Genomic DNA, 25,285 nt, shown 5'->3' on the forward strand with positions numbered 1-25,285 from the left:
TGCCTCCCGGATAAACCGGGTCCCTTCTCCTCCTTGCCTCGATCCCCTGGGACCACTGGATGCTGCGACTACTACTTCGGGGGGCTGTGCTCATGCACTTCTTCTAAAATTCCGGCCCCTAGCTTAGGCTAGTTCGCCGACTGGCTTGCTGAGATCCACTGCTACATTGTCTCGATCCCTCGGCGGTCGTGCCGCAAACTTCCTCACTCGAATCCTCCTGACTTCCCCCGGCGTCGAGGGTGGTCCACCAGTTCCGGTGAAGGAAACTTCCGCACTGATGGTGCCCCGACTACCGGCGGCTATCACAGGGGACGCTTTCGCGTATTGCGCCGACTTCGTCTTCGGGTTGCAGAGGTGGTCCGACAGTTCCGGTGGTGGATAACGTCCGCACTGGCGGTGCCCTACATACCCGAAGCACTTCCTTCTTCTTTCTTCTTTCTTCTTTCTTCAGCAGGTTGACTGATCGAGTGCCGAAGTCGGTCCGACGATTCCGGTTGGCAGAAAACTTCCGGTTCACCGGCGCCCCGACGACCCGAGGCCAACACTGCTCACTTTGCTGGATTTTCCTCCGAGCCGACGCTTGTTTGCTGGTCCCTTCTCCATCTACGCTGCAGCTCTGACAATATTTGCCTCACGACTCTGCTTACCACATTCCACGTATCTTCATCGTGACACATTCGCTCTGCGATGTTGTCCACGCTTAGGGCAGGCATTCCTCTACGTGCTTCCGCAAACCTCGGACAATCGAATAACACGTGCTCTGGAGTCTCCTCTACGTTGATACACGCCGGGCAGAATGGCGATGACGCATGGCCACATCGGTGCAGATATTGGCGGAAACAACCGTGTCCGGATAGGAACTGAGTGAGGTGAAAGTTCACCTCTCCATGCTCCCATGCTCACCCACGTCGACACATTGGGGATGAGCCGATGGGTCCACCTTCCATTGTCTGCATTGTCCCACTCCTGCTGCCACTTCACCATTGAGTCCAGTCTCATCGTCTCCCTCACATTTCTGGTACCTCTCCGTTGGTAGCACTCGATATCCTCTGCTAAGGTTATGCAGATTGGAATCATCCCTGCGATAACGCAAACTGCCTCTGACGAAATTGTTCGGTACGCACTCGCCACTCGAATGGCCATTAGACGAAACACGCTATTCAACTTCCTGCGATTACGTTTCGTCTTGAGCGCAGCTCCCCAGGCTGGAACGCCGTACCTAAGTATTGAGGATGATACGGTCGCCAGAAGACGCCTACAGCTGCCTCTCGGTCCGCCAACGTTCGGCATGATCCTAGCAAGCGCACTGACCATCTTTGCCGCCTTCTCGCAGGAATAGTCGACATGGGTGTTGAAATTCAAACGGTCGTCGATCATCACTCCTAGATGTCTCAAAGCCCGCACGGACGGTATGTCGTGCTCTCCGACGATAATCTGCATTCGCTGTATGATTCGGCAGTTGCTGACCAGCATCACTTCCGTTTTGTGGTGAGCAAGCTGCAGCTTGACCCCATTCATCCAGTTTTCAACTGCGTCGGTCGTCTCCGCCACCAGCATATCTACCTCTTCCAGCGACTCTCCGGTTATCGTTAGAACGACATCATCCGCGAATCCGAAGATCTGCACGCCTTTGGGCAACTTCAGCTTTAGCACTCCGTTGTACATAACGTTCCACAGCATTGGGCCAAGTATGGAGCCTTGCGGAACACCCGCCGTAACCCTAATCGACTTCTGCCCCGAGTTCGTATCGTAGACCAGAATCCGGTTTTCGAAGTAGCTCTTAAGCGATTCTACACAAATAGCCAGGAACCCGCATTCCATGCAGCGCTACGGCGATGGCCTCCCAGCTGGCACTGTTGAACGCGTTTTGACGTCAATTGTTACTACGGCGCAGAACCGATTGCCGCACCTCTTTTCTTGGATGCTTTCTCTGCAACTTCAACGACCGCCTTAATTGCATCCACCGTCGATCTGCCTTTTCGGAATCCAAACTGCTTCTCCGACAAGCCGATCTCACCCTCCGTGAACTGCGTCAGCCTGTTAAGGATAATCCTTTCCAGAAGCTTCCCCAGTGTATCCAGCAGGCATATGGGCCTATACGAAGCTGGACTCCCCAACGGTTTTCCTGGTTTCGGCAGTAACACCAGTTTCTGAATCTTCCACTTATTCGGAAAGTAACCATCTGCTAGGCATTTCTGCAGCACCATCCGGAACAAATCTGGAAACGCCAGTATCGCAGTTTTTAAAGCCACGTTTGGAATTCCATCCGGACCCGGAGCTTTCTTCTTCTTCAGACCTTTCGCCACTGATGACAGCTCGTCGTTGGAGACTTGCATACCTGCAATGGTGACACGGTCTTCATCTTCGTACGGTGCAGGCGGCCACATCGTAGAATCATGTTGCGGGAAAAGACCGTCCACGATGATCTTCAGCTTGTCCGGACACATCTCCGCTGGCGTCGCTGGACCCTTGATTTTCGTTATTGCCACCCGATAAGCATTGCCCCAAGGATCAGCGTCAGCTTCTTGGCACAACTGCTTGAAGCAGTTGGACTTGCTGACTTTGATCTCCCGTTTGAAAGCCGCTCTAGCTTCCCGGAAAACTATCTTACGTTCTTCTCTTACCGTTTCAGACCTTGCCCTCTGAAAACGTCTCCTGGCCCTGAGACAGGCAGCACGAAGATTGGCAAGAGATTCGTTCCACCAGTAATTTGGGCGTCGGCTGTCTAATGGCTCCAGTTTTCTTGGCATCGACGCATCGCAAGCCCTTGCTAACGTTTCCGTCAGTTCATCTGCTTCCAGATTTATTGCGCCGCTGTCAACTCGAAGTGCTTCGATGAAAAGCTCCTTGTCAAAGTCCTTCGTTTTCCATCTTCGCCCGGTAGTCCTTATCCCTCTCCGCGTCGTCGGTAGCCGTGTTCCAACACTATACCGGATAGCTTGGTGATCACTATGAGTGTAGTCCTCACAAACTCTCCAGTTCATGTTTCTCACCAGCGACGGGCTGCAAAACGTCACGTCAATGACCCGAGCAGCACACAAGTTGCACATAGATCACAGTAACTTCTATGTGACCAGATTCAGTCACAATTAGGTTGCTGCAACCAGTTTCACTTGACTTGTGCTGCTTGGGGATGGACTCCCTGCTGTCTCTGCGAAATGTACTAACGGTACCTTCGTTGCACAGTCTGACTTCCAGCTTTGCAAGCGCCTCCAGCAAACTGTAACCTCTGGCGTTGGTCAGCCTGCTCCCCCAATCCACTGCCCAAGCATTGAAGTCGCCTCCGATGATTGCGGGTTTAAGGCCGATCAGCTTCTCCGTGAGTGCATCCAGCATCCTGTTATACTGCTCTAAAGTCCACCGTGGGGGTGCGTAGCAGCTACACACGAAGATCCCGTTGATTTTGGCGACAACAAAACCTTCGTTAGAGCTGTCTACCACCTCTTGGATAGGGAATCTGCCCGTCACTTGGATAGCCGCAAACCCGTAGCATCCGCCACCCAGTTGCCGTTGTCAGAAGGGATCCGGTACGGCTCAGCAATAATTGCCACGTCGCACATTGCTTCTGTTGTCGACTGCCACAACAGCTGCTGTGCGGTGTCGCAATGATTGAGATTCAACTGGATGATCTCCATTAATCTCGGCCCGCCATCGCCTTCTTGTATGCAGGGCATTGGAAGCCACCCGTCGTATGGTCGTTTCCGTCCTCCGGTTTGCAGAGCAGGCATCGCGGTTGCTTCGTACAGTCCCTAGCAACGTGTCCTTCTTCGCCACATTTTCTACATAGACCGGATCTATCCGGACCTTTGCAGTTTCGCGCCTGGTGTCCAAACGCCATGCATTTGAAGCATCTCTCCATCTCTTTGGTGACCCGCGGGTGAGTCTCAACGGGCACACCGACCATCCGACTTTCACCTTGCCCACCTCCACCATTTTGTTGGCAGCAACTGCTGGTAATCGTATCGCTGCTACTTGTGTACCACCGTACGCTTTCCTAAGCCGGATCGTCATCTGCACCTCACTCAGCATACATTGTGAGACAAGAGCCTCCCTCAGTTCGTCTTCCGACGTAATCTCGTCCAGGTCTCTGCACTCGACTACTGCTTCCTGTGTAAGAGCTCTTACGTTTGCTTCACTGCCCAAGGAATTGGCAACGAGCTCCCGGAAGGCCGAGCTTTTGATTGTTGGATCTTTCTTCAGCTCGAACAGCAACTCCCCTTCTGGGTACGCCTAGTCCTCACTACTTTCTCTCCCAAGTCCTTGAGATCCGGGTTTCTCTTACTTTCCTTAGGATTGCTGCATACGTCGTCCTGTCGCTCGCTTCGATGATCAGGGCGTCGCCCTTGACCCTCTCCTGAGGAGATCGACGTTTTCTTTCTTCTTCTGTTCCTTCTTCTTTTCCACAGTCACCTTCTGCTTCTTCCTCTTCTCTCGCTGGCTTTCTACGGTTTGCCATTCACCGTTCTTGGCGCCATCCTTTAGTACGTTAGCACAATCGTGCACGTTCCGCTGCTTCTTCGGGACTTCCTGCTCCCCTGGCGAGTCCCTGCTTCGCTTCTCCGTGCGAGTATTTTGGATGCTCATTGGTGTCTGCTGTGTGTCTGCTGCATGCTCCGCTCCCTCTCTCAGCGTTTTTTCAGCTGCCTCAGCTCTTTTTTTGAGCGCGTTCTGTTCGTGCTCGGCAGCTTTAACGGCGGATTTGATGCTCGTCACTAGAACCTTTATCTTAGTGTGGACATTGTGTTTGTCCTTCACGAAGTCATAAAGCTCGTTGACTCGCTTCCGCACTTCCATCAGGTTGGACCTCCCAAGTTGTAGTTCCTCCTGAATAACACTACTTGCCGATTTTGTGTGTGTGTGTGTGTGTGTGTGTGTGTGTGTGTGTGTGTGTGTGTGTGTGTGTGTGTGTGTGTGTGTGTGTGTGTGTGTGTGTGTGTGTGTGTGTGTGTGTGTGTGTGTGTGTGTGTGTGTGTGTGTGTGTGTGTGTATGTAGCCCTGGGAATTTTTTATTGATTCACACGTTTCATATAGAAGGACTTGACCGATTCGAGTGCAACTAGTTTCATTCGACGGAGAAACTTTCCTAGTTGGACACTATTGTTTTGTTTGCTAATATCTCATGCGGTTTGAATAATATTTCTATTTTCTTTTATCAAACACGCTGTGTACATGCACATTTTAAATCATTGATCAATTTAGCCGTGACGCAATCCATTACTCTCATAGTTGAGTTATTTTTAAGCAGCGTGATATAATCACATCAAAGCTATTAACCGCCTAAATGTACACGCTTACTTCAGTTCACCCAAATATGGGTAAAGAGTACCTAAAATCCCCAAAAAGTGCACATACCTAGATATGGGTGAATCACCCATATTTGGGTATACCATAATTATGGGTGAAATATACCAATAATATCAGTAAAGTTAACTTATAATGTTGGGGAATATTACCCATATATGGGTAAATGAGTTTACCATATTTGGATGAAAAATAAAACATTTTCATTCAGCTCAGTCGAGAACATGACAGACTGTTAAGTGTGCTACTGGTCGTGTTCAAATGAAAATTCATTCCATGATTTATAATGCTTGCATTTAAAGAAGTTTTTATCATTTACTGGTGAATATTCAACTGAGTAAGTAATGACAATGGCTAGAAGCATTATTTTTTACTTTACGCGTACGTTTTCTTCCGTAATTTTAGATTTTACGGCCGGACATCGACAGGAAAACTGCAGTCGGCAGTAATGGAAGCTACATTGCGAATAAATTCGTTTGATCTCGAAATAAAATTCTAGAATTGTTATTTCTAATTCAAACATTTTATTTAAATGTAGCTGTCCGTACTACCGGTCAACAATCATCAGTTGTCGATCGGCCGTGAAATAAGATGCAAAATGGGTGAGTTAGCAACAAGCGCAATAATATACTGCGTCAGAAAATGGTAATTCTTTGTAGTTCATTTGTTATATATAATTTGAATAAATAAAAATGATTTTTGTCACGTTATTTTATAAACATTAATTTTCATTTGATAATTAAGAAATCGAAATATACAAAATGCAATTCTGAATTCCTATTGGAAAGGCCTCATGGTAAAAGCTTTAAAAAGTACCTAAATTTGGGTAATATTCACCTATAAACTGTTCCAGTATTGAAACACCCAAACATGGGTAAACGATGATTCACCCATATCTAGGTATGTGCACTTTTTGGGGATTTTAGGTACTCTTTACCCATATTTGGGTGAACTGAAGTAAGCGTGTAGGCAATTTACGTTGCATTTACCATACTAATTCGAATTTAACACATTAAATCGAGAAAGGCATAATCACCACCGGGGATAAATTTGGGTTTTTTGTTTATATTAAATGAGGATTTTTTTACCCATTTCCAATCAAAATACCAAGAGTAAAAATTACCCATTTTGAAGTTCGGAGAGTTTACCCATTAATGAGTAAACGCGATTTACTCATTAAATGAGTTTTGCCGCTTTTCTTCGAAATGGGTACGAAAATACTCATTAATGGGTACTTGAAGATGTCCGTGAAATATAAAAAACTATACCTACACCCAAAAAAATCTGAACGTTGTTTCCACCTGAAAAAGTACGTAGATCTTGTCCACCTGAAATTCACGTAACTTTCACCTGATTTTTTGATAGAATTTTCATTCTACGTGAAAATCAGGTAAGTTCTACCTGAGTTTTGGATAGAGTTCACCGGACACGTAAGTTTCACCTGAATTTTGTGAAGCATTTGCAGTTACGTGTACACGTAAAATGTACCTGAAAATTCAGGTGGAAATAACGTTTAGATTATTTGGAGTGTATAATTCGACACAGTTGTTTCATAAGGGCCAATGTCGCAATGAGCTCGAATGGAGAAAAATGGGTTGAAATGTTCCATGACATATTTTCAATTATATTTCAAAGAGTAGATGTTATTTTAAATGTTAATAGTTTGCATGAAGTTCATCCATATCTAATCATTGAATCCACATATAAATAAAATTTACTTCGGATTTATTTCGATTTGAAAATATGATTAAAGAATTAGTCGTCCTTTTTTTCTAACAGTGCCCAGCACGCAAAAAGTTCGTCCTGAGGCATTCGTTAGGCACCGGTGAGTGGCTGAAAAAAAAAAACAAACGTTTGACCGAAGCGTTTGAACTTTATTGTTGATATTGTTATTATTTTTTTCCACCGCTGCATCAGACGTTAGTATTTGCCTGCGAGAAAAAACATGTCGTTGAAAATTGTTAACTGGCATTGAGTTTTTTTGTGCAAAAAAAGTGACCGAGCTACCGCGAATTGTGTCGTAAAAGTAAGTTCATAGGCCGAGTGTATTGTCGGCGTAGCACCAACTTAGAATTCGGAAGTCGGGACTTCCGAACCGAACTTTCTTCCGAAGTTTTATCTGTCAAACTAATTGATGCGTTGCTTAGCGCATCTTTAGGTGAATCCAGCGCACTACTTCCGAAGATGGGAAAGTAGCTTGTATCTGGAGAAAAATCCAACTTCGGTATAAAAAGCGTTCTAACTTTGTTCCGGATTGACAATATTGTGTATCAATGTAGTCAATGCGTACGCCGCGCTGTACCGCGACTCGCAACAAAAGACGGGCGACGGTCGTCAAGGAAGGTTTTTTTTTCATCTATTAGTGCAAAGCGGTGTGCGTTTGCGGTGCGGTTCTCATCAACGCCGCCTGTATAGGACTGCTGCTGGCCCTGCACCGGCTGGCCGCTGTGAGTGCTCTGGAATCTTTGGGACTGCCGAAGACGGAATGGACGGGTGTTGGATTATGTGCAGCGCACCAGAAACCAGCAGAGAAAACATTTGTGTTGTATTTTTGTGCCATCCGCGAAAAAACTCTAGTTCTCCGGTTTAGTGTAATTTGTGCACATCCGTGTTTCAAATAAAATTTAAGTTTTGCGCGAGGAACAAAAAAACCTCATGGCACCGATCTGAACGCGGAAGTGCGTCGTCAAGTTCCATTCAGAATGTGTTATAGAATCATTCTTCTAAGGTCGATGTCCCGTAATGCTAGCTAGGTATTTTACGAGCAGTGTGATTTTGATGATCAGTGTCAGCTTACTTGAGCAATAAGTGCGATGAAGAAATATGGAAAGTGAGAAAAAATTAACCATTTGCATCTGCATGTCAATCAGTTCCACCTCACTGACCGGGCGCTAGTTAATTTTTGACTACACGTTAACCATTTCATTTGAATTTTCCTACCATTCACGAAGTCACCTACTTCTTGGGCGGCATGAAATGTTTTCTTTCAACTAAATTATAAGTGCTTACTTAAAACCAAGTGGAAGTGTTCAACAGGAGCGACCCTGAGGAAGTTGAATAAAAAGATTGAAAGTGCCAAATTAAGTTTGTACTCGTTTTTACGTTCGAAGCTTCAATCAGTGATCAACTAGTGTCGTTGTAGATCCTGGCTGAGGTGACGGGATTGTTTTTTGCCGGAAATGTTGGAAATCGTTTAACGTGTATATTGAGCTAGTGATTTGTCCTGCGAAGCCACAGAATATTTTCATGCTCTGTTGGCTCATGCTAAAAGTGATAAGATTTATCAATTCAAATCCTGGAATTGTCATTTAACAGCGGTGTGTCGTCTTCGTTGGATTATTGATACGAATTCTCTTCAGTTTTTTAGCCGTTCGCTTCCGCTCAAGTAGGTTTTTCTGAGATGTTCATATTTAAAATGATAAAATCATTATAACAGTAAACTTATTTTTATCAACACTATGCATCATTTTTATCAAAACTATACAGTACATATCTAGAATAAACAATTCGAGCAATATACTCAAAATAAGATGACTGCATTTGTCTTCCATATAATTATTTTTGTGTTTGTATATATATTTCGACGTTAACCTATTAGTTTTAAAATTTACACAAGGTAAAGAATCCTAGAATCATTTTTTTTTTGTTAAATATCTTGGCTGTGCATATGCACACCGCATGTTTCGAAATGGAAATTATATGAAATTTGCGAAAAAGAATCCACGTGTCTTGGAGGGACTCGAATTCTTAAGGGGTCGTACACTAATTACGTAAGCACTTATGGGGGAGGGGGGTCTGCCATTTTCTTACGTTCCATATAAATAAAAAATGATTTGTATGGGAAAAATCTTACATGGGGGGAGAGGGGTTGAAAACCCAGAAAAAATGCTTTCGTAATTAGTGTACGGTCCCCAACCTCCTACTCTCTAGATAGGCGTGATAACCCCTAGAGAATAGAAGGTTGAGGGTTCGAGTCCCTTCAGGACACGTGGATTCTTTTTCGAAAATTTCATATTCATGTGTCCATTTTGAAACATGTGCTGTGCATATGCACAGCCAAGAGATAAAACAAAAACATTATTTTCGTACAGCCGAGTTGCCGAATAATATGCAATTAATCCTAGAATCATGTTACCCTAGCCAGGATTCAGGAGAAGATCGATGTGACTCTCTGGCGGATTCCGTGATGGAAGATTCTGTCAGATATTGTCACGCTCCGTATCATTCTGGAGCAGGTCAACGAATTCCAAGAGTTCCTTGCTCATTATCACTTTATTTTCTCCGACTAAGGCCGGAGTGGGCTGTGCAGTGCATAAAAGTATTCTCCATTCAGCTCGGTCCATGACTCCACGTCGAAAACCACGCAAATCGTCTTGCCCCTGATCGATCCACTTTGCTCGCTGCGCTGCTTGTCTTCTTGTGTCCATTGGATCGCTGTCAAGATTTTTTTTTAATCTTTATTAAGGTGTTTTTTCAATCTACAGACTAAGTTCAACACCGGAAATCGCTGTCGAGAACCATTTTCACCAGATTACTGTCCGACATTCTGGCTACGTGCCCGCCCCCCGCAGTGAGGCTGAGGACTACTGGTCTAATAAGAGTTTTATAGATAATAAGTTAGTACGTACGATTTCCTGCCACGATGCGTCTCCGAAGTTCTCTGCACGTTATCGGAGCTCATCATTCTCAAACACCTTGGTGATCAAACAGTGCAGCACTCTAGCCAGTGCCTCACCACTGTGTTGAACCTTCCTACAGTGCTATGTAATATAAAACTCATACTTACGGTGTTCGGGTCATATTGACCATATTTGACCGAAGCGTTTGAACTTTATTGTTGATATTGTTATTATTTTTTTCCACCGCTGCATCAGACGTTAGTATTTGCCTGCGAGAAAAAACATGTCGTTGAAAATTGTTAACTGGCATTGAGTTTTTTTGTGCAAAAAAAGTGACCGAGCTACCGCGAATTGTGTCGTAAAAGTAAGTTCATAGGCCGAGTGTATTGTCGGCGTAGCACCAACTTAGAATTCGGAAGTCGGGACTTCCGAACCGAACTTTCTTCCGAAGTTTTATCTGTCAAACTAATTGATGCGTTGCTTAGCGCATCTTTAGGTGAATCCAGCGCACTACTTCCGAAGATGGGAAAGTAGCTTGTATCTGGAGAAAAATCCAACTTCGGTATAAAAAGCGTTCAAACTTTGTTCCGGATTGACAATATTGTGTATCAATGTAGTCAATGCGTACGCCGCGCTGTACCGCGACTCGCAACAAAAGACGGGCGACGGTCGCCAAGGAAGTTTTTTTCATGGATTAGTGCAAAGCGGTGTGCGTTTGCGGTGCGGTTCTCAACAACGCCACTTTTAGGACTGCTGCTGGCCCTGCGCTGGCTGGCCGCTGTGAGTGCTCTGGAATCGTTGGGACTGCCGAAGACGGAATGGACGGGTGTTGGAATATGTGCAGCGCACCAGAAACCAGCAGAGAAAATATTTGTTTTGAATTTTTTCTTCCATCCGCGAAAAAACTCTAGTTCTCCGGTTTAGTGTAATTTGTGCACATCCGTGTTTCAAATAAAATTTAAGTTTTACGCGAGGAACAAAAAAAACCTTATGGTTCCGATCTGAACGCGGAAGTGCGTCAAGTTCCATTCAGAATGTGTTATAGAATCATTCTTGTAAGGTCGATGTCCCGTAATGCTAGCTAGGTATTTTACGAGCAGTGTGATTTTGATGATCAGTGTCAGCTTACTTGAGCAATAAGTGCGATGAAGAAATATGGAAAGTGAGAAAAAATTAACCATTTGCATCTGCATGTCAATCAGTTCCACCTCACTGACCGGGCGCTAGTTAATTTTTGACTACACGTTAACCATTTCATTTGAATTTTCCTACCATTCACGAAGTCACCTACTTCTTGGGCGGCATGAAATGTTTTCTTTCAACTAAATTATAAGTGCTTACTTAAAACCAAGTGGAAGTGTTCAACAGGAGCGACCCTGAGGAAGTTGAATAAAAAGATTGAAAGTGCCAAATTAAGTTTGTACTCGTTCTTACGTTCGAAGCTTCAATCAGTGATCAACTAGTGTCGTTGTAGATCCTGGTTGAGTTGACGGGATTGTTTTTTTTGCCTAAAATGTTGAAAATCTTTTAACGTGTATATTGAGCTAGTGGTTCTCCTGCGAAGCCAGAAAATATTGTTATGCTCTGTTGGCTCAAGCTAAAAGTGATAAAAGATTTAACAATTCAAATCCTGGAATTGTCATTTAGCAGCGGATAGTGTGTCGTCTTCGTTGGATTATTGATACGAATTCTCTTCAGTTTTTCAGCCCTTCGCCTCCGCCCAAGTAAGTTTTTCTGAGATGTTCATATTTAAAATGATAAAATCATTATAACAGTAAACTTATTTTTATCAACACTATGCATCATTTTTATCAAAACTATACAGTACATATCTAGAATAAACAATTCAAGCAATATACTCAAAATAAGATGACTGCATTTGTCTTCCATATAATTATATTTGTGTTTGTATATATATTTCGACGTTAACCTATTAGTTTTAAAATTTACACAAGGTAAAGAATCCTAGAATCATTTTTTTTTGTTAAATATCTTGGCTGTGCATATGCACACCGCATGTTTCGAAATGGAAATTATATGAAATTTGCGAAAAAAAATCCACGTGTCTTGGAGGGACTCGAATTCTTAAGGGGTCGTACACTAATTACGTAAGCACTTAGGTGGGAGGGGGGTCTGCCATTTTCTTACGTTCCATATAAATAAAAAATGATTTGTATGGGAAAAATCTTACATGGGGGGAGGGGAGTTGAAAAACCCAGAAAAAATGCTTACGTAATTAGTGTACGGTACCCAACCTCCTACTCTCTAGATAGGCGTGATAACCCCTAGAGAGTAGGAGGTTGAGGGTTCGAGTACCTCCAAGACACGTGGATTTTTTTCGCGAATTTCATATCAATGAGTCCATTTCGAAACATGTGCTGTGCATATGCACAGCCAAGAGATAAAACAAAAACATTATTTTCGTACAGCCGATTTGCCGAAAAATATGCAATTAATCCTAGAATCAAGTTATCCTAGCCCGGATTCAGGAGAAAATCGATGTGACTCTCCGGCGGATTCCGTGATGGAAGATTCTGTCAGATATTGTCACGCTCCGTATCATTTTGGAGCAGGTCAACGAATTCCAAGAGTTCCTTGCTCATTATCACTTTATTTTCTCCGACTAAGGCCGGAGTGGGCTGTGCAGTGCATAAAAGTATTCTCCATTCAGCTCGGTCCATGACTCCACGTCGAAAACCACGCAAATCGTCTTGCCCCTGATCGATCCACTTTGCTCGCTGCGCTGCTTGTCTTCTTGTGTCCATTGGATCGCTGTCAAGATTTTTTTTTTAATCTTTATTAAGGTGTTTTTTTCAATCTACAGACTAAGTTCAACACCGGAAATCGCTGTCGAGAACCATTTTCACCAGATTACTGTCCGACATTCTGGCTACGTGCCCGCCCCCCGCAGTGAGGCTGAGGACTACTGGTCTAATAAGAGTTTTATAGATAATAAGTTAGTACGTACGATTTCCTGCCACGATGCGTCTCCGAAGTTCTCTGCACGTTATCGGAGCTCATCATTCTCAAACACCTTGGTGATCAAACAGTGCAGCGCTCTAGCCAGTGCCTCACCACTGTGTTGAACCTTCCTACAGTGCTATGTAATATAAAACTCATACTTACGGTGTTCGGGTCATATTGACCCGGATTTTACTTAGCAATATCTGAGGCATTTCTCATCGAAAGATAATTTAATCATCTTTTAGAACGTGGGTGGGCGGGTACCTCTCGGGGAGGGGTTTTCGTAAAAAAGGGTACAAAAACAGTGAATTTTTATGCTTATTTTGCTTATATCTGAAAATCCTACCCATTTTGAACTACACCTTTTCAAAAAGGTTATGCAGGAAGGCGTGTGCTTTGATATGAGGCAGTGATTAGTTTAGAATTTGACCACATGGTGATGGTATGTATGAACCAACGTATGAACCCATTATTTTAGACAACTCAAGATTAAAAGAGAGAATCACCGTCTTCGATCAGAGGTCGCACAGACTGAACACTTAACATCTAGCATGAGACAACGGACAGGACATTCACACAACACCCAATGGACCAGTTGAGAACTTTTCGCTTCACGAAAAGTTTTCTTCTCACCGGGGCAGGAATCGAACCCACAGTCCACAGCACATGTCTAGACGATTGACGTCGCAAACCGCACGGAATTTATAAAGATTATGTCTTTAGCAACGATCGTCTAGTGGGAATGGACTGCCCTGTGATGGGAGAAGTAATTAGGCTTTTTACAAATAAGTGACGCTAGTGTGCTTCCAATATTCTTATATGTGCCAAATATGGCTCTAGCTTGAGATCCTTTGTACCTACACTCAATCAAGTTGTATTCGGCAAAGTTGTTCAGGATGTTCAGGAATACAAAGCGGTGCTCAGTATAATGAGTACTTCATCCAAAAAGCAGTGCTAGTGAGCAGTTATATTTGAGTATATTGTTTCATATAAGATCTGATGTATTTTGAAGCGTAGTATTTTTGGCCAACATGAATGTTGCGGTAGGGTATTCCAAAGGTTTTATTTTCATTCGACTTGCTCTAGTGATGCAAATGATAGAATGCGTTCACAGTATATGTTCTCGGCCATCCAAGAAATCCCTGGAGTTAAGGCCTTTAAGTCTACACGTGTAACCAAAGGTCAGTCATTCTGTTTCAAATATGGTAAATGCATTTCTTAGTGATGATGATATGATGATACCATGCTCTTAGTGATACCAAGATTAAAATGCGTCCACAGTTTACGTTCTTGGCTATCCAAGAATTCCCTGGAATTAAGGCCTTTGGGTCTACATTAGGGTGGCTCAAAAAACACTTTTCCATTTTTTTTTTGATGGGCCGCCCTCTTATTCGGTTCTATTTGATGTCTTGATGCTTTGGACAAAATTTTAGCCAAATCGGTCAACGTTTGGGTGGTGCTAAACTCGTTGGAAGTTTATATGGAAAAATGTATGCAGATACATCCAAAAACAGTGATTTGCAGTTGGACGGCGATCAAGAACAATGATACTCATTCAGTTTTTGTAGAATTAAATACAGATTGTGATGCTGAAAACCGCGAGAAGATTCGATTTTATTAGGCAAAGATATTAGCATTTTACTAGAGTGTTGTAGGGGTGAACTTATTTCTTTTCAAAGGTAAAAGAAACGAAATTTGCTCAAACCCCACTTCAGAGAAATACTAATAACTTAGCCGGGCAAACTCTAATCTTCTCACGGTTTTCTGCATAACATTCTGTATTAAATTCTTCAAGATCTGAGTGAGTATCGTAGTTCTTCATCGTAAGTTGTGCCGTCCAACTGTAATTCATGGTTTTTGGATGTTTCTGTATACATTTTTCCATATAAACTTCCAACGAGTTTAGTACCTCCCAAACGTTGACCGATTTGGCTGAAATTTTGTCCAGAGCATCAGGGCATCAAATAGAACCGGAAAAGAGGGCGGCCCATAAAAAAAATTGAAAAAAGTTTTTCTCATACTAATTTGAGCCACCCTAGTCTATATGCATAACCAAAGGTCAGCCAGCCCGTTTCAAACATATGCTCTTAGTGATAAAATAAATAAAATGCGTTCACAGTATATGTTCTTGGCCCTGGAGTTAAGGCCTTTGAGTCTATAAGCGTAACCAGAGATCAGCAAGCCTGGTTCAAATATTGTAGATACTCTTAGTGATACCAACATTTAAAAGCGTTCACAATACACTAAGGTTTTTTTCATGTCGCTACATGTACCGCGTAAAAAACCGCGTTTTTTTTAAAAAAAGACGTAAAAACCGCTATTTAAAAAAAAGCTATAAAAATTTATTGGAAAATTTTATATGTTGATGCCTACTGGGGACTTAGAACATTTTTTTATGCCGGTGCCTACTGGGGACTGGGTGCCTATTTATAATGGACGGTGCTTCTACCTATTTGTTCGCTAGGTGTTGTTTGTAGGTCATAATACGCTAGTATGGATCGTGATATGGTACATGGTTTTTGTGATATGAAACCAGGAATGTGTTCCAATCTATGCTCAAACTCATCCAAGAATCTCCTCCAGCGACCAGCGACGTTTCAGTCGAGCGACGTAGTTGAGACAAGTTCATACATGTTCTTGATTTTATCTGCATCGACAATAGCCTATTTCAAATATGGTACATGCTCTTATTATTATTTATTTATTCAGACTAAGGCCGAAGTGGCCTGTGTGGTATATAAGAGTCTTCTCCATTCGGCTCGGTCCATGGCTACACGTCGCCAACCACGCAGTCTAGGGAGGGTCCGCAAGTCATCTTCCACCTAATCAATCCACCTTGCCCGCTGCGCACCTCGCCTTCTTGTGCCCGTCGGATCGTTGTCGAGAACCATTTTCACCGGGCTATTGTCCGACATTCTGGCCACGTGCCCGGCCCACCGCAGTCGTCCGATTTTCGCGGTGTGAACGATGGATGGTTCTCTAAGCAGCTGATGCAACTCGTGGTTCATTCGCCTCCTCCACGTACCGTCCGCCATCTGCACCCCAACATAGATGGTACGCAGCACTTTCCTTTCGAAAACTCCAAGTGCGCGTTGGTCCTCCACGAGCATCGTCCAGGTCTCGTGTCCGTATAGGACTACCGGTCTAATGAGCGTTTTGTAGATTGCCAGTTTGGTGGCAAACTCTATTTGATCGGAGCGTCTTGCGGAGTCCAAAGTACGTACGATATCCAGCCACTACGCGTCTCCGAATTTCCCTGCTGGTATCATTTTCGGCAGTCATCAGTGAGCCCAAGTACACGCTTTGGGAAGAATTTCTGGAGGAACTTCCTGAGGAATTTTTTTTGAATATGACCTTCTACGGATTATGTGAACAGCTTAGCCACCACAACATGCAGACGAAAACAAAATTTGCTCTGTATAAAACTCTGATTGTACCAGTGACCCTTTTTGAAATTTCGATAGCATGGACATTACAAGGGAAGGACCGGACAGTTTTCGTGTTTTTCGAGCGAAAAATGCTGCATACAATCTACATATTTTACTTCTTATTGGTATTACATCCCCCACAGGGACATTGCCGCCTCGCTGCTTAGTGTTCATTCAGCACTTCCCACAGTTATTAACCGCGAGGTTTCTAAGCCATGTTACCATGTTTGCATTCGTATATCATGAGGCAAACACGATGATACTTTTATACCTAGGAAAGTCGAGACAATTTCCAATCCGAAAATTGCCTAGACCGGCACCGGGAATCAAACCCAGCCACCCTCAGCATGGTCTTGCTTTATAGCTGTGCATATTACCGCTAGGCTACCGCTGCATTCAATACTAGATGGGAACCCAGTAAATGGTGTATGGCACAGATGCATGAATCACGAGCTGTCTCAGGTGTTCAAAGAAAATATTGTGAATCAAATAAAATAGGCCATACGAGTGCGAATGTTGGAAGAATGAATAGTGAATATTCAACAGAGAACCGGGTAGAGGCCGGCGACTTCGTGGAAGACCATGGACACGCTGGCTGCATGAGGTGGAATCGGACCTGGGACTGGAGGAACATCGCCCAAGACAGTCGATGGTGGAGGAGCTCTACAATACGATAGGCATAAGTGTATCGACGGTGTAGCCAACCAGGTGTCTAGGTAGGTATCATAAAGCACATACTATTGATCGTTAGAGAAGCTGGTTTTAAATTGAAACTTCCCTTTTTCCTTCTTTCGTTCCAGATCATTTTGTACCGCTACCATCAGATCATGTAAAAAATACCTACACAAACTTCAGGAGCGTTTTTCAACTAATGGTCGACTTGATATTATCATGGTTACTTCAAGTAAGGACATTTTGTCAATGCGCTGTGCACTATTCTTTAAAATATTTTTTTCTCTGTCTATAGGATTCTTCTGTAATTGTTGACTTCAACTATGTCGAATGAACACGGTGAGGGCGTCGTTGAAGTCTATGGCCCGATGTCATTATCCTACAAGATTACAAACAGATCAGTAGAAAACATTTCCAACCAAATGGACAAATGCATTTAATATTACTGCTAACGAAGCAAAAATGTATCACTTGTGGTTTATATTTTAAATATTATTAAATTTAAAAAAAAAAGGAGAAAAAGGTGCAAGTGTAGTTATACGAACAAAGTTATTTTCATGAATTGCAACACGACGAAGATAACTGAAATTCAGATAACCTCGAGGTGTAAAATTAAAAAAAAAAAAAAGGGCTAAATATTCAAATTTATCTGTAAAATGTTTCTAACCAAATATTCACAATAAATAAATTGTTAAATAGATACATAAAATGTGTTTCGTTTTTCTTAGCCTGGTTTGTTTGCTTACCTTCAAAATAAATACGGGAAATTGACCAACCCCTAACTTACTTGTCCACATGTTAAGGTGATAGCGGGTAATCGACCACGATGAAAAGCTTTCAAGTCGGTCAAGTCGATGCCCAGAAACCCTAAAGGCCGATGCTCACGTAGCGATTTTCCAAGCCACGTGAACGTAGCGTCCTTTTAACAACACGTGCACGAAATACCAAAGTTCAACTCCATAGACGCAATGGTTCTACGCCCCAACAAAAAAAAAACACCACGTGCACGCAGCGTTGGAAATACGCTAGGTACGTAGGCATCGGCCCCAAGTAAGATTCATGAATTTAAAGTTTCTTTTATCAATATCTTAACTTGACTTGACCTCTAAAGATGAGTTTTTTAGTGATTGACCTGAAAAAAATCATCGAGTTCAAATTATACGTTCTCAGTTTTTTCAAAATATTCTTCTATTTGATTATTTGTTTTACTAGGCCAACAACACCTGATTCGAATTTCCCCATACTCGTACAAATAGTTCACAACCAACTTGCTATCCAATTATGTCCAAACCATGCGTTTCAAATACTCCAAATTTTACGCCTTGTACAATTGCGACTGTAAATACCTTTTTTGCAATTCCTGATCAAAAAATCTGGTTTACAGTTCGTCTTTGAGTGATGAAACGGACTACTTTTCCATACCAACGAAATGGATGCTTTAATGAACATTATGCAACTCAAATGGGTTGCATAATATTCATTATAACACTCATTTGAGTGCTATAATAAAAAACCAACATCAGAACAGTAGTTACATGACTACATTTAGCTGAATTAGCTTGGGTAAGCGTTCAAATAGTGTATTCCGCCGGCCCCCCGCTAAATCCGACCCTGCTTCTACGGATTATGTTCAGATGATGTTTCGCTTGAAAATGTCGTATTTCATGTTAATTTGTTGACCTCTGGCTCTACGACGATATCTGAATTTTCCTAAAGCTAATTTTTACGATTAAAACCATATCAGTTATTCAAATCATCTCTGATTCAGGCAGAAACTATTTTGATGATTTTTTTAAATGAATTGAAAGGTATAGTTATATAAAAGCCTTGGTAAATAACCTAACCTAAACTAACCTAACTACAAAATTATAAGAAAATTCGAATTTCAACTACACCATCTTAAAATTAATATTTCAAGAACAAGTGAGGTTGTTCAATTGCGTTTTTTAGTTGTATAGTTCTTTTACAATATTGTAAACCATCCCTCGTATTAATAATGTGAATATAATACTCACTTAAGTCATAATCAACGTTGGCTGTCTTGCCCCATATGGCGATCTTGCCTCACTTTCCCCTACATGCAACCTGAAGAGATTTAGCAGCAAATCTCAAAAGGGTAGTTGATTATATCAATACCATCTCACATGACTGGGAGAGGACGCGTCAAGATGCCTAGCTAGTTATCATTAATTATTAATTTGCCATCTGATTTGATGCGACATATTAAATAGGGGTTCACCACAAAAGTTCAATTAGTAGACGGTTTCTCGCCTCAACGAAAAAAAAAAAATGAATGAATGGGAGCATGTCGTGCGAGTTGTTGGTTTGATTCCTCTTGTCGAATACATCCAGGGAGTGTGTGATGACGCATTCGTTACTACAGTACTCATCTTCCCTCGAAACTAACGATTCCCAGGTTTTGTCATCCGTGCCGTATACATTGCTGGGGAGCGACGTGCTGCAGCGGTGGGCTGCCGGAGAGCGGAGAAGCAACCTGATAGGGAGTCATGTGACCAACCGGTTGTTGCTGCTGCCGCTGCTGCGTCGAATGGTCAGAAACCTGAAGGTGTTGTTGTATTTGTTGCCGATTGTGTTGAATAATGTAGTGTGATTGCGGTAGGATCGTGCCCGTATTCATCATTCCGTTCATGTTTGCAGTGGTAAGGTAATTTTGATGTTCCTGCTGCTATGACATTCCCATCTGCTGCTACTGGACCATCATTTGCTGCTGCTGTTGCTACTGTGTGGTGGCAATATCGGGTTCATCTACAAATGGTGTGGTGCTTGCCCGGATGCATCGGTAGTTGCATTTACATCATGGTCTGCTGCGGCGATTTGTACGATGAGACGTATGGTGGTGGATAGCTTTTCAGCTGCGACGGCATCTGACCTCCTTAGCCCGGCATTGCCATGTGGGGGCTCACCCGGTTAAACATACTAGGGGTGATGGTTACGAGTGGTTCACCAGATGTTTATTCTGCTTATGGATGGAATGCCGCTGTGGCGGTGTGGTTGTTGAGTACATTGGCTGCTACTGGGATAGTTCTCCGTCCCTTAGACACTAAACTCGCTCCGTATGCCACTAATACTTTTCGGTACATATTCCTTTTTGGCAGCCTCGGCTTCTTCCTTATACCGACAGCACACTATTTCGTCACCATTGTCTTCCTGCTTCCCGATCAACGGCACCCTAGTTTTTTTTTCTGTCTCGCTGGTAGGCTATCCGGGGCTATCCTAGAAATAAACATAATACATAAAATAGCGGACTACTGAGTTTCCACGTGATAGCAAATACAATCTTCTATATTTTCAGCTAGGTCTTACAAGGTGACTGATCAAGATTGCAGTTGACGGTGATGAAAGAGACGATTTCGATCTGTGCTGGAGTATCGGACGGGTTTAAACTATTCGCAACAGGTACTTCGTCTACTCCTGGCACCGACTTCCGAATAACGATGCAGGACTGTTCTTTATTTCTCGGTTTTTCATACCACACTGATCGATATGCCGTCAATGCCGTGGCGATGAATGCAAAGAGTAGTGGAGTGCGCATTTTCTTCCCGGATGGCGTAATATAATATACTTTACCCTTATTTTTGCTGTTGCCATCGAGATTTAGCATAATTGGCAGCAGCCATGGCGCTGTCTTCTCGCTTGGTTCATCAATTTCAGAGCCACCTCCAACCGCCGGTATAGCACAGAAGCCCATCAAACCGGATTCCATTTCGATGTTTTTCTGCTTTTGTGTTATTGTAGCCGCACCTCCAAGAGTCCCTACTCCTGGCGCAACAGCAGAATCGCTCCTCAACGATGGGATTGGTGATCCGATTGGTACCAGTGGCTTCGAGAAGGTATTGTGCTTCCAGTTGAAAACCGAAGTAAGCTCTCGCGACGATTGAGTTTTTCCTTATTTCCTGATGTCGCAACTGCATTGCGACTAGTGCGCATCTATGCCACCGCCGTGCGATATGATGCGCACTAGTCGCGACGTAGTTGCGACAAAAGGAAACGGGAGAAAACTCGATTGTCGCGAGAGCTCACTTCGGTTTTCAACTGGAAGTACAATAACCACTATGAATTATTGATGTTTTCCTGGGCGAGCCTAAACCTCCATTTCCACTATGTTCTTGTCGAATCATCTTAATCACTATTACACTTTAACAGACTACCGTCTCCGGGATCTTTTCCTTCGGCGCTGCTGCTATTAGTTCCAGTTCTCCAGGCACTCCGAGCGATTTCGGTTGGCACTGGTCTCGGAATGTTTACATCTAACTGTCACCAGAGAGGATTGACATTAGTATTAGTGAACAAAAATGTGTCCTCACTACTACATTAACATGATTTCTATCGGTTTGATCCGACCCTGTGACAAGCGCGGTGTCATCATCATCAATAGACATAGACCGCTGTCATCATTGAAAAGTAGTATGAAAAAAATTTTGTGCCCGGGACATCCTGGCTACGATTTGGCGATGGGCTAAACAATAGCATGACAGTAGCCTGGGCTAAACAATAGCATGACAGTAGCCTGGTTTGATCGGCTCACAAAATGACTCACGTTAGGGTAAGGTTACACTAACGTTACCTAATACTAATGACACACTGGTGGTACAAGTACCATGGTACAAGAATCTTGAAATGAGTATACCATACCAATTATTGTCTTTATTAAAGATAGTCTTGGAATAATTTTCTTGTTCTCTTGTACCATGGTACAAGTACCACAGGTGTGTCCTTAGTATAACGCAGACGTCTGAAATCAGCAAACGCCTAACACGATGTTGCAATATAAATCAAGACAAAATTTTCAAAACGACTTATCTGCTTTTGTAAACAAAGATACATACGACGATTAGACGAATCTGATAGCTCTCCCACGCAAACCAACACCATCAACAGGTTGCGGAATTCTTCATCTACCTATTGATGGTGTTGGTTTGCGTGGGAGAGCTATCAGATTCGTCAAATCGTCGTTAGAATCTTTGTTTACAAAAGCAGATAAGTCGTTTTGAAAATTTTGTCTTGAAATAGCGTAATTTTAGTCGAGGTTTACCCTAAGAGCAAGATTACCGGTGGTGAGTTTAAGCCGTTTCACTGTTAGATGACTTTACCCATTAATGGGTACTGTGTTATTGTTGATATTTTTCCGCGCGTGACAAATTCACCCATCTTCTTGAAAAGGTGCCACTCCCCATTTTAATGAGTAGTGGCGCTTTTTGAAGAAAATGGGTGAATTTTTCACGGTGGGAATAATATCAACAATAAAACAGTACCCATTAATGGATAAAGTCATCTTACCGTGTTGGCAGCGCAATATCATTACTTGACACTTTACCGGTCGCTACTAAACGCGCTACTAAAACAGTGTAGGCGCAGCTGACAGGTGACCAAATTTAGTAGCGCGGTAAAAGCGCTGCTATTTGATGAACTGTCAACTGTCAAACGTCACCGGTACGGAATACAGCAACCAAATTGAGAGCCGAAAATAGTGACCGATACGAAAACGAGTGACGAAACTAAAATGAAAGCGCTGCGCGGGTGATTAAAATGCTCGCGACCGATAATGATGCTCTAACGTGAATCATTTTCTTAGGCTCATGAGGTAACATGTTACCCTAAAGTTCGGGTCATGTTAGGCTCATTCTCCTTTCTGGGTGTACACTTGCGCCCTTCAGAAATGCGCCATAATGTTTTTGACAACATCCTTTTCGCCCAAATTCCACGCCCGGCTGTCAACCTGTTTGTCAGTATCGCCTGTTTGCATCGCCCCGTTGTGTTTTCAAAGTACCGTTTAGCCCTTTTGCTCACATGTGTTTTTGATGCAAGAACGAAGTGTCATAATGCAAAAATGAAACACAGTTTAGCCCTTTTGCTGCCATGGAGAAAACGGGGCGCAATCGCACCGAGAAAAAAATTCCAACGGAAATGTAATATCGCCCTTCTGTATTTCTCTGTTTTTACAGCAAAAAAACAACATTTTGTACCATTTTGAATATGCTACATATAGTACATTTCCAGGAGGTTCGATCTATGACATAAACTCGATTTGTTTACATTTGCGACTTCGGCCCTTATGAAACAACTATGTCGAATTAGGTACTTTTTTCTAACAATGTTGAAACACGAAAACCAGCCTATTGACATCCTACACGGTTAGATGACTTTACCCATTAATGGGTACTATGTTGTTGTTGATATTATTCCCACCGTGAAAAATTCACCCATTTTCTTGAAAAAGCGCCACTACCCATTAAATTTTTTTTCATACTGCGTTTCAATGATGACAGCGGTCTATGTCTATTGATGATGATGACACCGCGCTTGTCACCGGCTCGACGAGAACACAATAAACACGGAAGAAATAAACTACCAAATAGTGAGTTTAATTCACCCAACCTTGAACATCCGTACGAGAAGCCAAAATTGAGTAAGTAGGGTCGAAGTACCCAGGTACCCAACAAACAACGACAAGCTACAAATAAGCATCTAGGTTGAATTATTGTTTATTAGTTATCTTCATAGCTGAATAAAATGGATGCTGAATAATTTGCTAGACAGATTTCATTTCAGCATTTAATCTAACTAATATTCGACATGGCCTATTCATTTGTTTCTCTACCTTTATTTGAAGTCGAACTTACGTTTTCGTTTTATCACATTTCAGCACATTGGGGAAGTTTAACAATGTACAGTAGACGTTCGATAACTGCAAGTCATTTAACTGCAATGCTTTTTAACTGCAATTCGATAGTTGCAACAATTTTGCAGTTATCGGACCGCTAAACTTCAAACTGATGTCAGACTCAATGACAGCTGCATTGCGCTGCACATTTTGATGCACTTTTATTGCATCTGACGTCGATTGACAATCGTTTGACGTCTAGAATGCGTTGCAGTTATCGAACGGCATTCGTTAACTGAAAAGTAAACATTTTGCAGTTATCGAACGGCTACTGTACTGAACTAATGATTTTTAAAGTTCTCTGTTCGACTATGATGTCAGAGCATCGAAAAACCATTAGATTTCACATTTATCTGATCTATCGCACAGTGGAAAAAAACATGCTTTTTCAGTTTGAGAGAAAATCTGGATTCCAGATTTGGGAAATTTGATTTATAGAAAAATAAAGATTTATTTTCAAGACATGCTTTTTATTTTCGTGATTTATTAAAGTGTCGGAGATTATAACGAACAAAACTGCTGGAGCAATAAAAAAAAATCATGCATTCATGCTGAACTATTTTTTTACTAACTAACGAAATTTACTAAAAGCCGGACACAACGCCGTTGAATAACATCGGGAAATTATTGAATCTTTGATGTGAAATTCCAAAATTATCGCATGGATGCCCGAATAAAAAATATGATAGAAAAACAATACAATTTATTGTAACATCACTATACAACACAATAAGTTCACAATAGATTTTATTGTAGATGAAATAATAGAAATACATTAGAATGTATTGTTATGAACCATTTATTAAATTGTAAATGAAGTTTTCGCTTTAGAACGTACGGGTTGTTAAGTATCGTAACTATACAAAATCTGAGATTTTTTCATACACTTTATTTTGTCAAACAATAGAGTGTATCGTAAATATATTGTTGAAATAACCAAAGAAAACCGTTCAAATTACATTAGATTGAATTGTATTTTTATAGTAAAACAATGCGATATTGGATTTCTTAATTATGACGGCTTTACCGTTCAACAATGAAATTTGAAGAAAAATAATGCATATTTGCGGCAATGGGATAAATATTGTTATATTGCTTATATGCAATTCTAACAAAATCTTCAGATGTTATCAATAATTAAAATGTATGCACTAAATGTTCTAAAAACAATTGTAAGTATTGTTACATTAGAGAACTATGTTGATGTATTATATCCACGGTGTTGATACAATATGGACAACCATCAAGAAACAATATATCCTATTGTATACCGTAGAGAGAATGGTAATTCAATTGTTTACACTGTTGAGCCTATGGTACACTTTTATCCGGGTGTTGATCTTTATTGCGGCGAAATTGGAATAATCTTAGAATTTGACAATCATATCGCAACCGATTATCAAGAGATTCGGAGGAAGGCCGAATATACATTGATTTTATTTTCATAAATTCATAAATAGCATTGGGGACGGATTTTATTTTATCGTTTATCGACATTATTTTTACGTATTTTTCCTAGTGTGCGATGGTTATGACTGGCTGAACAATGGATGAAATAAAAATATTGTACAGTTATTAACAAACTGTAGTTTGACAGATCGACTTATTGAATAAGAGTC

The 25,285-nt window shown here is 42.1% G+C and overlaps 2 long non-coding RNA genes across 3 annotated transcripts; one reads left to right on the forward strand and one right to left on the reverse strand.

Moving 5' to 3' along the window:
• The first annotated feature begins 10,191 nt into the window (after positions 1-10,191).
• Positions 10,192-17,751, forward strand: LOC134226942 (uncharacterized). Its single transcript, XR_009983584.1, has 5 exons — positions 10,192-10,284; positions 11,273-11,644; positions 16,696-17,028; positions 17,113-17,216; positions 17,280-17,751. It is a non-coding gene; the product is annotated as an uncharacterized LOC134226942 (long non-coding RNA).
• Positions 17,752-18,550: 799 nt separating this feature from the next.
• Positions 18,551-21,236, reverse strand: LOC134219831 (uncharacterized). Of its 2 annotated transcripts, none has more exons than XR_009981678.1 (3): positions 21,026-21,236; positions 20,309-20,825; positions 18,551-20,218 (listed from the first exon to the last, which is right to left on the reverse strand). It is a non-coding gene; the product is annotated as an uncharacterized LOC134219831 (long non-coding RNA). The 2 variants fall into 2 exon arrangements; XR_009981679.1 differs by having other exon boundaries at positions 20,280-20,825.
• Between the last annotated feature and the right edge of the window lie 4,049 nt (positions 21,237-25,285).

Source organism: Armigeres subalbatus, chromosome 3, assembly GCF_024139115.2.
Source record: "Armigeres subalbatus isolate Guangzhou_Male chromosome 3, GZ_Asu_2, whole genome shotgun sequence".
Classification (NCBI taxonomy): Eukaryota; Metazoa; Arthropoda; class Insecta; order Diptera; family Culicidae; genus Armigeres; species Armigeres subalbatus.